Source organism: Bubalus kerabau, chromosome 22 (assembly GCF_029407905.1).
Source record: "Bubalus kerabau isolate K-KA32 ecotype Philippines breed swamp buffalo chromosome 22, PCC_UOA_SB_1v2, whole genome shotgun sequence".
Lineage (NCBI taxonomy): Eukaryota > Metazoa > Chordata > Mammalia > Artiodactyla > Bovidae > Bubalus > Bubalus kerabau.
Window position 1 is genome coordinate 43,664,270 of NC_073645.1, and position 16,039 is coordinate 43,680,308.

Sequence of the window (16,039 nt, forward strand, 5' to 3'; positions counted from 1 at the left end):
GTGTCTCCCCTTTAAGAGAGAGCTCTGTGGCTGCTGGCTTGATGCCTGCCCCCATTGTTCTGGTAGCATCCCTGGGCTAGGTGAGCATCTGACCCAAGTTCAGTAAAATGAGCCCTCCTCCTGGATGGTTTTTTAACTATGTTTCCAGGATATTTAACTGGAAACATCCTTCTTTCTTTTTGGCTATAAGCTCTAAAGATGCAACCTCAAAGATATGGATAGCACAGCTCATCCAGGGTAGACAACCTTCTGAGGTTGCCAGAAGAGGTCCCAGGTCCTGTTCCTGAGCCCTGAAGTTGTCTGGCCCTCCTTCTATCCTAAGAGTCACCCCTCTGTCTTTTCCATAGTGTCTCCTTATTTCTTGAGCAGATTCCTGGTATCTGCAACACAAAAACTCCTGAACACTTTGGCATGTGTTTGATTAAATAATTGCTAAAACTTATTTTGTTTCATTTTTAAATTTCTTGGGGTTTTTTTTTTTCTTTTTTTAGTTTTGGTAATTGTGAGGTGGCAATTGACAAATGAAAGTTGTACGTATTTAAGATGTACAATTTGATGTATGATTTGTGTATACATTGTGAAATGATCACTGCAATCAAGCAAATTAGCATACCCATGACCTCACATAATTATGTCTGTGTGTATGTGTGTGTGTGTGGTGAGAACACTTAAGATTTACCGTCTTAGCAAACACAAATATACAATAAAGTATTGTTCACTATAGTCAGCTGCTGTACATTAGATCTTCAGCACTTACTCATCTTGCATAACTGAAAGTTTATACCCTTTGACCAACATCTCTGGGTTTCCTCCACCCCCAACTCCTGGCAGCCACCACTCCACTCTGGACTTCTAGCTGCTGGACTATTTTAGATTCCACCTATGAGTGAGGTAGGTTTTTCCAGGTGGCCCTAGTGGTAAAGGACCTGCCTGCCAATGCAGGAGACCTAGGAGACTCTGGTTCCATCCCTGGGTCAGGAAGATCTCCTGAAGGAAGGCATGGCAACCCACTCCAGTATTCTTGCAAGGAGAATACTGTGGACAGAGGAGCCTGGCGGGCTATGGTCCACAGGGTCACAAAGAGTCAGACATAACTGAAGTGACTTAGCTCATGAATGAGGTCAGACAGACAGCATTTGTCTTTCTGTGGCTGGCTTATTTCACTTGGCATAAGTCCTTCAGATTCACATGTGTTTGTCACAAATGGCAAAATTTCTTTTTTTTTCCCCAAGGTTGAATAATATTTATATCTATATATATTATTTTATATAATAAAATAATACATATATAATATATATAATTTATATATATAAATATATATATCACAGTTTGTTCATCCATTTATCAATGAACACAAAAATAAAAACATTAAAAACAGACATTTAAAAAACAAATTTAAATCCTCTGATCCTGTGAAAGTCATCCCATGCCAATTTAAGCAAGTTAAAATTTTCCTTTGTGAATGAAGTATCTTATCTAAGATCCAGGGTGACCAGCACAGATGATGTTAAGGCAAGATTAAAACAGGAGATGGAGATGGGAGACATAGGAAATAATATAAAATAATTAATTTACATTTTTAATTCACTTTGAGAAGCTATTTAAGGGCATTTTCTCCTCTTCTGGTTTTTTTTTTGGATGATTTATATCTTCAAGGAAAATGTGATTACATCCTGCAGATCAAAGATACTGAAAGAAGACACCGATTAAAGAACATTTTAGGCACATGAAAGTTAGGGCTTGTGTGTTCCTGCAATGAAAAATGCAATTTGCTCTTTCTGAGAAAAAAAAGGGGGCGGGGGGGACAAGAATCTCCCGTGCAAGCCCAGCATTCCCTTCTAGCAAAGGGAGTTATAGTTGGAGAAGAAATGCTATGATGGTTGGTCCTCATTTCTCCAAAGGCTGTGAGTCTGTTGGATCCCAGGATGCAGCGTGGTGAAGAACATCCATTCCAGCATGATAACGAGAAGACTAATTTAACATCAAAATGAGGTAAAGCACCATGAAACTAGGCATGGAAGTGAATCAACATTAGAAGTCCCGAGAGCCAGAAAAAGAGCCATAGCTTAAAGCGATATCTGCTAAAACAGCAGGAATAGGGTAGGTTTTAAATAAATGTCAGGTTTGTTAGAAATACTTTTCATCCTCTTTTAATAGTTAACCTGACCCCAGCTCAAGAATCCAACATACTGAGTAGTCTATTGTGTACCTGGAGAAAACTTTCAAAACTTTAATTACTTATAATCTTGGTTTCAGTAATAACCTCAGTAATGCTGGTATAACCCTCCTCTTTTACAGCTCCCAGATGCTCCACACCAACTAATATCTTATCTCCAGCAGGAGACTCTGTTTTTTTATGATTTTAAAACATAGCTTGGAAAAGTCTCCATCTTATCTCAGAGCAGAAGTGGTGTCACTTGCCAGCCCAAATATTCTAGTAAGAGTTTCCCCTCTCACTCAGCTGCCACAGCTGCTTCTTGCAGCCCCAGCCAGGCTCCTGCTGAGATAAAAATACAATTCATTTAGGTCAATGATTAAATTGAAAGTTATAATATTACTAATTAAGTTTGAGCAAACAGAGAACCCAAAAAGAAACCAAACAAATTCCTTGAGAGGGTCACCTCCATACCTTTCCGTACAAACAGCCCCCTGAACACTCCCCACCCCCAAAGTAGAAAGTCTTAGAAAAGCCTCCCCCGTGCCTTGTCACTAGGGTCTCCGCTTTCAATCTCAAAACAACCACTTATTGTCTCCCAAGCATATTTTTATCTGAGAGCCTGTGTGTTCATTGGGCTGTGGAAGAAACCTTCCAGAGTCAAGCTCATTTCCTGAGACTGCCAGCCCCAAAGGAGCTGGGGAAGGAGAGGCACTGGAGAAAGGCATTGTGGAGCCCACGTGGAGAACTATTTATAGTGCACAGGACTCAGGTGTGGTGAAGACAGGTGACACTTCTGAAGATTAAACTCGTTATCAACGTAAGGCACACCATAGGCCAGGGCCACAACTAGGGAGCTGGAAGCCAAGTACCTGGGGTGCAAAAGGCTCTTGGGTACCAAGTCTGCACTTCCTGAATCTCCTAAACACTGGCGCTCTGGGTGCCTCCCTTGCCTCCTCCATCCCAGGCCACACATCCCTGAAGATGGCAAGAACAAATTTCATTCTCCCCACTTGGCTTGCTTTAAAGACTCAGTGGGAAAGGCGGGTATTTTTTTATAGCAAGCCAAAGCTTGTCTGTCTGAGCTGGTGATCAACTCCCAGCAGTTACATCTCAGCCGGTCACATCTTCTGACTCCTCCTGTGATCACCAAACATCTTCCTGTTGAATTCCTGGCCCGAGTCCCAAGCAGCCTGAGCAGAAGTGCTGGGGCTTCCTCCCAGACCCCATCACAGGAGATTCCCCAGCCATAGACACAGTGTTGTTGCTTCACTGTGCTCTAGAGGGGCTATTATCCCTGTGATGATGGGCTGATGGTTCTCAAGTAATTAAACAACGCCAGGAGTCTTTTAAACAATCCTCTAATTACTAGTCTCACCCTCAGAATTACACCCTCCAAATCCTAACTGATGCTACCGTAGACTCTTGGGAGCTACAGGCATTGGGAGAAAGATCCCAAGAGAACGTCTTGTCTGGGGTCACAGTGTGTGAATGGGCACAGTTTCCCAGGCTGTGGCATGGTCAGGACAGTGGTTTGGGGGTTTCCTCTGGGCCACTCCAGGCCCCATCCCACAAAGATCCTCTACTAAGACCCAGACCAGCAGTGATGTTTGGTTTTGCTTTGTTTTGTTAAGAGCAGTTTTAGGTTTACAGAAACATGATTGGAAAGTACAGAGAGTTCCCACGTAAACTCCTACTCTCTCCTCATTCTCTTGTATCACGAGCATCTTGAGTTAGTGTAGCTCATTTGTTAAAAGCGATGTACTGACATTATTATTTGCTAAAATCATAGTTGACATTAGGACTCACTCTTGGTGTTGTACACCCTATGGGCTTGGGCAAATGTGTGATGACCTGTATTTACCATCATCGAATCATGCAGAATAACTTTACTGCCCTAAAAACCCCCCTCGGCTCCACCTATCCCTCCTTTCTCACAAAATTAACAGGAATATTTTTTTTTGCTACTTACATCACCCTAGGGCTTTCCTGGTGGCTCAGATGGTAAAGAATCTGCTGATAATGCAGGAGACCTGTGTTCAATCCCTGGGTTGGGAAGATCCCCTGGAGAAGGAAATGGCAACCCACTCCAGTATTTTAACCTGGAGAATTCCATGGACATAGGAGCCTGGTGGGCTACTGTCCATGTGGGTCACAAAGAGTCGGACATGACTGAGTGACTAACACACTATTTGACTTTGTGAATAATTTCTTTCTTTCTTTTTGGCTGTACCGTATAGCATGTAGGGATCTTAGTTCCCCAACCAGGGATCAAGTTCGTGTTCCTTGTTTTGAGGGCATGGAGTCTGAACCACTGGACTGCCAGCAAGTCCCCAGTAATGTGTTTTGATCCCTAATTTACTAAGGACATTTGTATCTTTTTCTCTTTCTTCCCTTGAAAATAAATGGAGGCGATTCATTCCAGTCATAGACTCATCATCAAGCTGAGCTCGCACATTCTCATGAAACATGGTCGGGAACACTCCGTACCTCCCATGTGCCCTGTCCAGCCTGGAGAACCTGGGCTGCTCACTGGACCATGGCAGCCTCTCTCCAGGAGCCCAGCGTCAGAGCCAAGCTCAGGGGCTGCCCATTTCTGGTGGTGAAGGATGGATGCACACTGCGCACTGCATCCGTTTCCTCCCTTCACATTACCCATTGATGGATGGGTATGCATGGAGTCCAACCTGTGCCAAGGGCAGACAGGTAACAAAAAGCAGTAAGAATGCAAAGAGCAGGCAGAACTTATCAACTTAGAGCTATGGTTCTCAAAGTACTACCCGTGCACCCCCAGGGGTCTCCAAGACCTTCCCAGGGTTACATGGGTTTCAAATGATTTCCGTAACAATACTAAAAATTATCTGCCTTTTCACTTGTATTGTCTCCAAAGTGTACAGTGGAGTTTCCCAGAAGCTACAGGATTTGTATTGCAATAGACTTAATGCATAAGCGAGTACAAGGGTTCAGAGGTCTTCCATTAAGGCAGGCAATAGTTTTACAAAATATTTTTTTTTAATACCACTTTTCACTCTTTCTTCTTTTGGAAAATAGTGCTAATTTTCACTTAAAAAGTTACATGTATAATATATAATGGGATTATTACTGTTAATTTATGTGAAGCAAATACTTGTGCTTTTTCTGGTTTTATTTTCTAATATGGTACATCGAAAGACATAACCCAGATTAACAAAGTTTTTTTGGAATCTTCAATAATTCTTAAGAATGCAAAGGAGTCCTGAAACCAAAGAGCTTGGTCCGATTAACAGCAAATAGCCTGGAGTTAGACAGACCTCTGTTGAAAACCCAACCTCCTGCCATTTGGATGAGTTATTTACCCCCCACCCATCCAGAGCCTCGGCTTCTTTATCTGTTGAATGGTGATAGTAATGTTTACTTCATGGGGTGGTTGCAAAGATTAATGACTTGACATATAAGAAAAGTACCTATGGTCACTGGCATAGATAGTCAATAAACAGTGCAAAGAAGGAGGAAAAAGAAAGTTTAAAGCTGAGTTCCCATTTTTAAAATGAGTATATAGCACTATTGTTCCTGTACAGTTGGGCATGAAATCACAGCAAATATCAAAGAGGACCTTCCCCTTCTCTGCAAACCTCAGGCAATGGTCAGCTGAAGCCAGTAGGCCTTGAAAGGTAGGGGAATTTGCATGAGCAGAGGAAGGGTATTTCTCGTCTATTCTTATAAGAGAGTAGCATGAACGAAGGCTCTGGAGGAGCGTTTCTATGGCATGTTTAGCAGACTTAGCCCGCCTGCTTCTATACACACACACACACACCAGGCATACATGTCCATATGGAATGAGTTTGCATACATGAAAGCGATAATATCCAAAATCAAACAAGCATAATATAATTAACAGGCACTTACTTACTTAATACTTGCTTGTGTTCAATCGTGTCCAACTTTTTGCAACCCTATGGACTGTAGCTCGCTAGGCTCCTCTCGTCCAGCCACCTGGGAAGCTCCAACAGGGCCTTGGTGTATCACAGTTACTGACCGTCTCCTCTGTTGCCATGGCACTCAGCTTGGGGAATCCCAATTCCCCTACCAGGGATTGAACCTGGGCCATGGCAGTGAAAGCCCAGATTCCTAACCAGTTGGCCATCAGGGAACTTCAGCCCTCTATTGCTTTCAACCCACTTCTGCTCATCCCAATCCTAGGCCCCACCTAGAGATCTGGATACAATAGGTCTGGGCAGAACCCAGGCATCTGTACTTTTATACAAGCTTCAGGTGAGAGGAGAGTCCTCCAGTCACTCTGGGCAGAGCCCAAGAGAGACCTGAGAGGTTCTGCCTTTAAAGAAGATGCTCGTAACATAACTGGAAAGATAAGGCACAGAGAAGGGGCCAAGCCAGTCTGCTATGAGAAAAGAAGGCTCTGTCCAAGGAAGCAAGACTGGCAAGAGAGAACACAGGAGGTGAGAGAGGAAAGGAGAGAGTGCTGAGGACAGAGACATCCTCGGGACTTGGCAAGAACTGGACAGTGCACTGAAGATAGGATCATATCAGAAGGGTTGTGGGTGGAGTGAGAAGACCCCCAGAGACAGCGCTGCAACTTAGCAACAGCACAGCCCTTAACAGCTTCAGATGCAGTTATCCTACACCAGGGCAGCCCTGTGTGGAGAGGCTACCTTGAGAGAAGCAGGGCCCCAGGGTCCAATGGCAATGCCAGCCTGAGCTGACCTCACAGGGAGGTAGCTAGAAGATATGGAAGATACAGAAGGAATAAACACCCCAAACTCTCTCTTCCTTTCCTCTGGTCCCACACCCAGTGGAGGCCAGTGGTTGGCATCTGTGTCCATTTGTGCCAGTTTCTGGGGCAGAGAGAAGTGGGGAGGGTGGACAGTGGTTCCATGGGGCAAAGCGTACATGTCAGCTGCTGTCACATGGTTAGAGCAGGATTCTGAGCAACGATTACAGATGTCTCTCGAGCCCAGGAGGAGGGGATGAGCTGCAGCTACACTAGAAGTTCTCATGAGCAACCTTGATCACAGCCTGTCAGCACCAAACGTGGGAGACTTGCCAGCCTGTGCCAGGCACTCCTCCAGCTCCTGGAGCCCCCACAACCCAACCAAGCAGAAGTGATGTGGGCACTAAAGCTTTGAGAAATAAAACAGCCTGCCTAAAAAGACAGAGCCAAACAGCAACATGGCAGGATTCAAACCCAGGTCTATTGTATAAGAACTTGGGCTCTGGCCATCCTATCATGTTGCCTCTTTTCAGAAAATAAAGTGTGTGAGTCTTGAATGAAGAGAATTATCCTTGGCATCTGCATCCTAAAACTGAAAAGAGGGATTGAATCAGTCAGGAGAAGTTAGGCAATGATACAGTAACAAACATCCCTTATTTGAGAGGCTTAGCCACCCAAAAGTTTATTTCACTCCATCACTGTCTAGTGCAGGGAGGCAGTAGTCAGGGGGGACCCCTGCTCCTTGTATTCATGGGGGACACAGGGATCATTCACTGTGCACTTCCACAGAGGCCATGGGAGGGGAAGGGAACATAGTAAAGAGTTCTCACTTATGAAGTCTAACACATCACTTCACATATTTCATTGGCCAGAGCAAGTACTATGGCCCCACCAAAGTTCATGACAATCTCCATGCTAATTTCCCTTGGATTCTCTCTACAGGCTGGACATTATGCTAAGGAGTTTGCACATCTCATCTCATTTGAAGACCACAGCCACCTATGAAGTACATTTACAGCCCCATTTCATAAACGAGGGCAAAGAGAGGCTAAAAAATTTGCGAGCACCATACAGGTAGCAGGAAATAGGGCTATGATTAGATCCAAGCAATCCAACACACTTAACCACTAGACTCTGATCACTTATTGATCATCCAACTAATAACTACGTGTGCAGGGCCTATATGGGAGGAACTGAGGACCCAGTGGAGATCCAGAGAGCCTAATTCCCTGCACTGGTGGATCTACAGTGCAGAAGACCATACATTCTGATAGATTTCATCTTTAGAAGGTGCTTGTTGGTATTTTCCTAAGGCCCACTTGACTTCACATTCCCGGATGTCTGGCTCTAGGTGACTGATCACACCACCATGATTATCTGGGTCGTGAAGCTCTTTTTTGTACAGTTCTTCTGTGTATTCTTGCCACCCCTTCTTTATACCTTCTGCTTCTGTTAGGTCCATACCATTTCTGTCCTTTATCGAGCCCATCTTTGCATGAAATGTTCCCTTGGTATTCCTAATTTTCTTGAAGAGATCTCTAGTCTTTCCCATTCTGTTGTTTTCCTCTATTTCTTTGTATTGATCACTGAGGAAGGCTTTCTTATCTCTCCTTGCTATTCTTTGGAACTCTGCATTCAAATGTGTATATCTTTCCTTTTCTCCTTTGCCTTTTACTTCTCTTCTTTTCACAGCTATTTGTAAGGCCTCCTCAGACAGCCATTTTGCTTTTTCGTATTTCTTTTTCTTGCGGAGGGTCTTGATCCCTGTCTCCTGTACAATGTCACGAACCTCCATCCATAGTTCATCAGGCACTCTATCAGTTCTAGTCCCTTAAATCTATTTCTCACTTCTACTGTATAATCATAAGAGATTTGATTTAGGTCGTACCTGATTGGTCCAGTGGTTTTCTTCAATTTAAGTCTGATTTGGCAATAAGGAGTTTATGATCTGAGCCACAGTCAGCTCCCAGTCTTGTTTTTGCTGACTGTATAGAGCTTCTCCTTCTTCGGCTGCAAAGAATATAATCAATCTGATTTCGGTATTGGCCCTCTGGTGATGTCCATGTGTAGAGTCTTCTCTTGAGTTGTTGGAAGAAGGTGTTTGCTATGACCGGTGCATTCTCCTGGCAAAACTCTATTAGCCTTTGCTCTACTTCATTCTGTACTCCAAGGCCAAATTTGCCTGTAACTCCAGGTGTATCTTGACTTCCTACTTTTGCATTCCAGTCCCCTATAATAAAGCTAGTGGAAGTGATGGAATTCCAGTTGAGCTATTTCAAATCCTAAAAGATGATGCTGTGAAAGTGCTGCACTCAGTATGTTAGCAAATTTGGAAAACTCAGCAGTGGCCACAGGACTGGAAAAGGTCAGTTTTCATTCCAATCCCAAAGAAAGGCAATGCCAAAGAATGCTCAAACTACAGCACAATGGCACTCATCTCACACGCTAGTAAAGTAATGCTCAAAATTCTCCAAGCCAGGCTTCAGCAATATGTGAACCATGAACTTCCAGATATTCAATCTGGTTTTAGAAAAGGCAGAGGAACCAGAGATCGAATTGCCAACATCCCTGGATCATCAAAAAAGCAAGAGAGTTCCAGAAAAACCATCTATTTCTGCTTTATTGACTATGCCAAATCCTTTGACTGTGGATCACAATAAACTGTGGAAAATTCTTCAAGAGATGGTAATACCAGACCACCTGACCTGCCTCTTGAGAAATCTGTATGCAGGTCAGGAAGCAACAGTTAGAACTGAACATGGAACAACAGACTGGTTCCAAATAGGAAAAGGAGTACGTCAAGGCTATATATTGTCACCCTTTATTTAACTTATATGCAGAGTACATCATGAGAAACATGGGCTGGAAGAAGCACAAGCTGGAATCAGATATCCAGGAGAAATATCAATAACCTCAGATATGCAAATGACACCACCCTTATGGCAGAAAGTGAAGAAGAACTAAAGAGCCTCTTGATGAAAGTGAAAGAGGAAAGTGAAAAAAGTTGGCTTAAAACTCAGCATTCAGAAAACTAAGATCATGGCATCCAGTCCCATCACTTCATGGGAAATAGATGGGGAAACAGTGGAAACAGTGGCTGACTTTATTTTTTTGGGCTCCAAAATCACTGCAGATGGTGACTGCAGCCATGAAATTAAAAGATGCTTACTCCTTGGAAGGAAAGTTATGACCAACCTAGACAGCATATTAAAAAGCAGAGACATTACTTTGCCAACAAAGGTCCATCTAGTCAAGGCTATGGTTTTTCCAGTAGTCATGTGTGGATGTGAGAGTTGGACTATAAAGAAAGCTGAGCACCAAAGAATTGATGCTTTTGAACTGTGGTGTTGGAGAAGACTCTTGAGAGTCCCTTGGATGGCAAGGAGGTCTAACCAGTCCATCCTAAAGGAGATCAGTCCTGGGTGTTCATTGGAAGGACTGATGTTGAAGCTGAAACTCCAATACTTTGGCCATCTGATGGGAAGAGCTGACTCATTTGAAAAGACCCTGATTCTGGGAAAGATTGAGGGCAGGAGGAGAAGGGGATGACAGAGGATAGGATGGTTTGATGGCATCACCAACTCAATGGACATGGGTTTGGATAGGCTCCAGTAGTTGGTGATGGACAAGGAGGCCTGGCGTGCTGCAATTCATGGGGTCACAAAGAGTCGGACATGACTGAGCGACTGAACTGAACTGAACTGTTAGTATTTTAACCACAAATCTCAAAGCTGGAGAACCCGAGGCTAAATGACCCTTTATCTCATCTTCATCCCCTTTTATGGGGGGATTCTCTCTGCAGTACCCCATCATCTTCCCTGGGGACTTACAGCCTCTGTGTCAACACCTCTCTCTCTGAGGTCAGCTCAGCTTACCACAACTTCATCACACTGAGCCCTCAGTCTCCCCATCCTAAGACCAGGGGGAACTGGAATAAACCCCTTCCTCGTGCCATTCCCCTTTCACATATTGGCAAGCATCGCCACATTGTTCTCTGGGTAAGAATCAGATAAGAGAACAGTGTTTTAAGTGCCCCGTCCTGCTGCTGGAATGGGTGAGCCCCTTTAAAGGAAGGCAAAGTTCCCAGCATGCCCAGCCTGGCCTCCACATGGCTCCCTCCACTGCTCTGCATGCCATCGTGTTCCCACTTCTTTCCTTTGTACCAGGCACTCCCTGAAGACAGCATCAGCCAGGACACGCCTCCAGGCCAGGTTTTTCTGTGGGTGGGGGAATACCCACTTGGAAAGTCAACACATGTTCTGTTTGAGCCCTGAGATAACGTTTGCCCACCCTCCTGGGAAAGGACCGGGGACCTCTGTGGAGACCTATCTAATCAGTTCTAGTTTCCCAGGCCTTTCTTGTTGAATTTTCACTTTATTTTTTCACAAGAAAACAGCCAAGGACCACAGGTTACTAAATTTCTTTCTTTGCTTTTTTCTTTTTATCATAAAGATTAGGCCCAGGCACTAAGATTTGAGTTAGTCTGTCTTTTCTTACCATAGCAAGGGACTATGTAATCATAATACCTAGTATTTGCTCAGTAGTTTGGGGTTTACCTAACACTTTAATATTTGTACTCTTGATTCTCACATACTTCCAGTGAAATACACATCAGAATTCTGTCCATTTTACAGATCAGTAAATTAAGGCTTGAGCTTTCCAGGTGGCACTAGTGGTATGTAACCTGCCTGCCAATGCAGGAGATGTAGGAGATGCAGGCTTGATCCCTGGGTCAGGAAGATCCTCTGGAGGAGGGCATGGCCACCCACTCCAGTATTCTTGCCTTGGAGAATCCCCGTGGACAGAGGAGCCTGGTAGGCTACAGTCCATAGGGTCACAAAGAGTCAAATACGACTCAAGTGACTTAGCATGCATGCATGCAAACTAAGGCTCACTGAAGTTCAGTAGCTGGCCCAGTGTCGCATAGTCTTTAAGTGAGAGATCTGGGGCTTGAAATTCAAATTTAAATCTGCCATGCAGCCACGGCCACTACATACTTGCCAAATTCCACTTCAGCAAAGCAATGATTTCTACTTTGAATGATTTTGTGGCCCCAGAATGGAACCAAGATATTTATTTGGCAAGTGTGTAAAGCATTTCTGGGCAGGAGCTATTTGGGGGTGCACTTATAAAGAGAAGGCAGATGGGCAAACACTGGGGGTCCAGCTGAGACAGGGTTCAATTAATCATTTATCCTCACTGTAAGCAGATGGCCCATGCACTCGTTGTGTCAGTCGCTTCAGTCGTGTCTGACTGTCTGCGACCCATGGACTGTAGCCCTCCAGGCTCCTCTGTGCATGGGCTTCTTCAAGCAAGAATACTCGAGTGGGTTGCCAGGCTCTCCTCCAGTGAATCTTCCCGACCCAGGGATCAAGCCCACATCTCCTGCACCTCCTGCATGGCAGGCAGAATCTTTAACCACTGAGCTGCCTGAGACACCAAAGCAGGTGGCCCTCTGAAGAGTCAAACCTTGATCGGGCCCCGAGCACGTCACCCGGATTCTGCAGAAAGTAGGCTCCTGGGACTGGATGCAGAAAAGGCTTCTGATGGAGAAGCATGAGAGGCCTTTGAGCTGGGACTTAGAGGACCAGGGTAAAGGTAGAACAGGTGTAGACAAAAGAAACTGAGCTTCCAGACAAGAGCAGCCAAGGCCCAGGGGGGAACGCCAACACTAGGAAATTTTTTAATTCTTAATTCTGAAAAGCTCTGGCCAATCCAAGAACATGGGAACACATGAGACCACAGAAAGCATGATTATCATCGATCTCATCCTGGGAGCAAGTACCCAACTAATAATCCCAGCTCCCAGCATCACCTGACAGGGAGGAAGAGAAAGAGAAACGACCCAGACTTCAGTCACATGACGCATGTTTGCACAGATACACACACCAACTCCCCACCACCCTCTTCTACAGATACTGTCTCTTTCAATTATTCACAGCTTCACTATGTTTCTTATGACAAAGATGCAAGGTTTGGGGACCATCAGAGGCCAGAGAGGTGCCCCCTGAGTCCCGGAAGTAAAACCCATCACCTCCGCCCTCATGGTGATTTTCCACTTCTCTGCTTACCCCGCTGTGGGCAATAAACTCCCTTGGGGGCAGAAGCAGGTTCATGAGTCCCAGTGCATCCACCGAGTGCCCACAGTCAGTACTTGATCAGGGTGGCAGGGAGACGGAATGCGAGGGGCATAGCCAGAGCAGAGGAGGAACCTGAGTCACCAACGGTACCACCTTGGGTGCTGTCTTCCCCTCTCCAGCCTCAGTCTCGCTCTGAAAGTCAAAGGCTTGGCATGAGTCACCTCTAAGCCCCCCCTCCAGCTGTCTTCCTCCCTGTCCATCCTTGGAGTGTTTCTTGGCAGGCTAGGGGGAAGTATTTTGTTCCACCCCCTACTCATTATCTCCCGGCCCTCTCTGCCCCAGAGCCTCGAAGTTTGCAGAGTGACAGGGAGTTCTCATAATCGGTATGCATGACCCTATCGCCCCCTCCACCATCACAGACCCCTCGGGTGCAGCTTAGCCAGGTCAGGGGCTGTGCTCCAAAGGAGGAGCCTGAGTTGTGTCAGGTTGTCATCTCTCAACATCATCACAAATGGCCCATCTCTCAAAGCCACCTTTCAGGATGTACTGTCAGCCTGGACCCAATGTCTTCAGGTTCGTGTGTTAGTCACTCAGTTGTGTCCGACTCTTTGCAACCCCATGGCTCCTCTGTCCATGGGATTCTCCAGGCAAGAATACTAGAGTGGGTTGCCATTCCCTCCTCCAGGGGATCTTCCTGACCCAGGGGTTGAACCCAGGTCTCCTGCATTGCAGGGGGACTCTACCACCTGAGCCAGCAGGGCTTGTGTCTTCTTCAGGTTACCAGACTTAGGAATGCATCCAGGCCTGGAGATGCTAAAGGACAAAAAAAAAAAAATGACTCAGCCCATAGCCAGAGGGCCGGGGACTGTCTGGTTCCCCACCAACACCTGGTGTGGTGTGTGTTTCTGCCTTTCTGGCAGCCAGTCCAACACCCATTCTCCTCCTCTGTCTTAGGAATGGCATCCTGGTTTCCTTTGGGAAATTTGCAAGCTGTATGATGCAAGGGTCATTCAAGATGCCCCGCCCTCCCCAGCCAAGAGATGGCACCTGAGCCTGATGGAGCCCACCACACAGCTTTTCCGTGGAATCTGAATCGTGAACAGAGGAACAAAAGTAGGAAATGATCCTTGTTCCGGTGGCAGCACCTTGGATGGAACTTCCATCCTCTGCCAAGACTCTCAGAGCAGCCACGCTCCAGCCCTTCTGCCCAAGCTGGTCTACGTTTCCCTGATTCCAACCCTCATTTTCAGTTTCCTGTTCTGTTGTCCATATCCCTAGGACCCTGTCTGATTCACCTTTCAAATCTTTCAAATCTAAAGCAAAGGGGTAGGGACCACACAACTGGTTGTCTTGGAGAGCAGAGCAAAACCCCTGTCTCTTGCCAAGAATCAGGACAATCACAGTGGCAAGACCAGAGCTCCTGTCCCAACACCACCTCTCGGCTCTGTGACTGCAGGTTCTGAACTTGGCTTCTCTGAGCCCCAGTTTTCTCATCTCTAAAATGGGGCAAGTTTGCCTACCTGTTGGGATTGAGGTGTGGGTTAATAAAATGCCCAGAGAGGACCGAGCACAGGGCTGGAAACTTAAAGCACACTCAGGGAGGGTAGATTAGATTATCATTCTGATGAGAAGGTCTCATTGCTTCTCATCTATTAACCCCCGGGTGTACTTGGATGCATTTCAGAAGTAGTCAACTTCTTTCTAATTCACATGCAATGAAATCATCACCTTTTCAGTTGCCCAAACCATTGGGTCATCCAGAAAATCCTTCCCAAACTCCTTTTGGGAAAGAACTTCTTTTTCTAACTTGAAGCAAGGACGAGTCATTTGCCAAACTGAAATAGCACTAAACCTTAGAACCCACAGATTTGAGTGAATTCTAATCTTGGCCAAAACTGGCAGGAGTGTGAGGGTGTGGGGGGAGGGGGAGGATGAGTCAGAGATTCCACCCTTCAGAGGGGGCAGCCTAATATGGCATTGGGGAGCCACGAGAGACGACTTAGGTATGCCTGGACTTCCAGACTGGAGCCATGACTCTGGCCATGAACCAGCCGTGCCCCCCCACCCCCACCTACCCTCACATACGCACGGAGCAGAGCCTCGGGTGGTGAACCAACACTGGGAGCCCAGATCAAATTGGAAGGAGCCAGCCAAGAGAACAGGACCTTGACCCCAGAAAGGATGGCACCCACCTTTCTCCCAGCATGCCCTAGGGCTGGGGCCAAAGCTGGACCTGCCTCCTCAGGCAGTACGTGGTCCTCACCGACTCCAAGGTCTCTTGAGGCCAGCCGACGTCAAGTCTGAGATAGGGCACGCAAACATGTGAGCAATAGTGAGGCTTCACTTTATATAACCTCAGAGCAAGTGAAAGTTATTTTCATCCCTGGAGACTGGGGAGGGGAGGACCTTCAAAGGTGAGAAGAGATTTCTGTTGCTGTTTTACAGTTTGATGGAAACATGGAGATGCCTCTTAAATGATGTGGGTGGAAGCACAGCTTACTTTGAGACCTGGCTTGGCTGCAGAAATTTGGGCAAATCACCTTGCTTCTTTGTGCCTATTTGTTTTGTTTTTTTAACCATCTGTAAATTGAATGAAGTAGAGAAACTATCCAGCTTCTCAAACTGGAGAGTTCATCAGAATTACCTGGAGGGCTTGTTTCCTGGGCTCTGACTCAGAGACTGACTCAGTAGGTCTGGGGTAGGACCTAAGAATTTGCATTTGTAACAAACCCCCAGGGTTACAGAATTACTCAGGCATATTCAGGGGAGAAGCAAGTCTCATTGCCCTCTGATTGGACTGGCTGGGGTCTCCTGTCCATGCCTGAAGGTGCTGATTATCCTCGCCTTCTAATGCTCCAGGGCTTCCCTGGTGGCTCAGACGGTGAAGAATCTGCCTGCAATGTAGGAGACTTGGGTTTGATCCCTGGGTCAAGAAGATCCCCTCGAGAAAGAAATGGCAACACACTCCAGTATTCTTGCCTGGAGAATCCCATGGACAGAGGAGCCTGGTGGGCTATACACATGGACTTGCAAAGAATTGGACATGGACTTTCACTTTCACTCTTCTCACACTCCATCCCTGGGGCTAGCAGGTGA

At 45.8% G+C, this 16,039-nt stretch overlaps 1 long non-coding RNA gene across 1 annotated transcript; it reads right to left on the minus strand.

The window, feature by feature from the left end:
* Window positions 1–6,893: 6,893 nt before the first annotated feature.
* LOC129636863 (uncharacterized) lies at window positions 6,894–15,265 on the minus strand. Its single transcript, XR_008707163.1, has 3 exons — window positions 15,136–15,265; window positions 12,935–13,135; window positions 6,894–7,455 (listed from the first exon to the last, which is right to left on the minus strand). It is a non-coding gene; the product is annotated as an uncharacterized LOC129636863 (long non-coding RNA).
* Window positions 15,266–16,039: the final 774 nt, after the last annotated feature.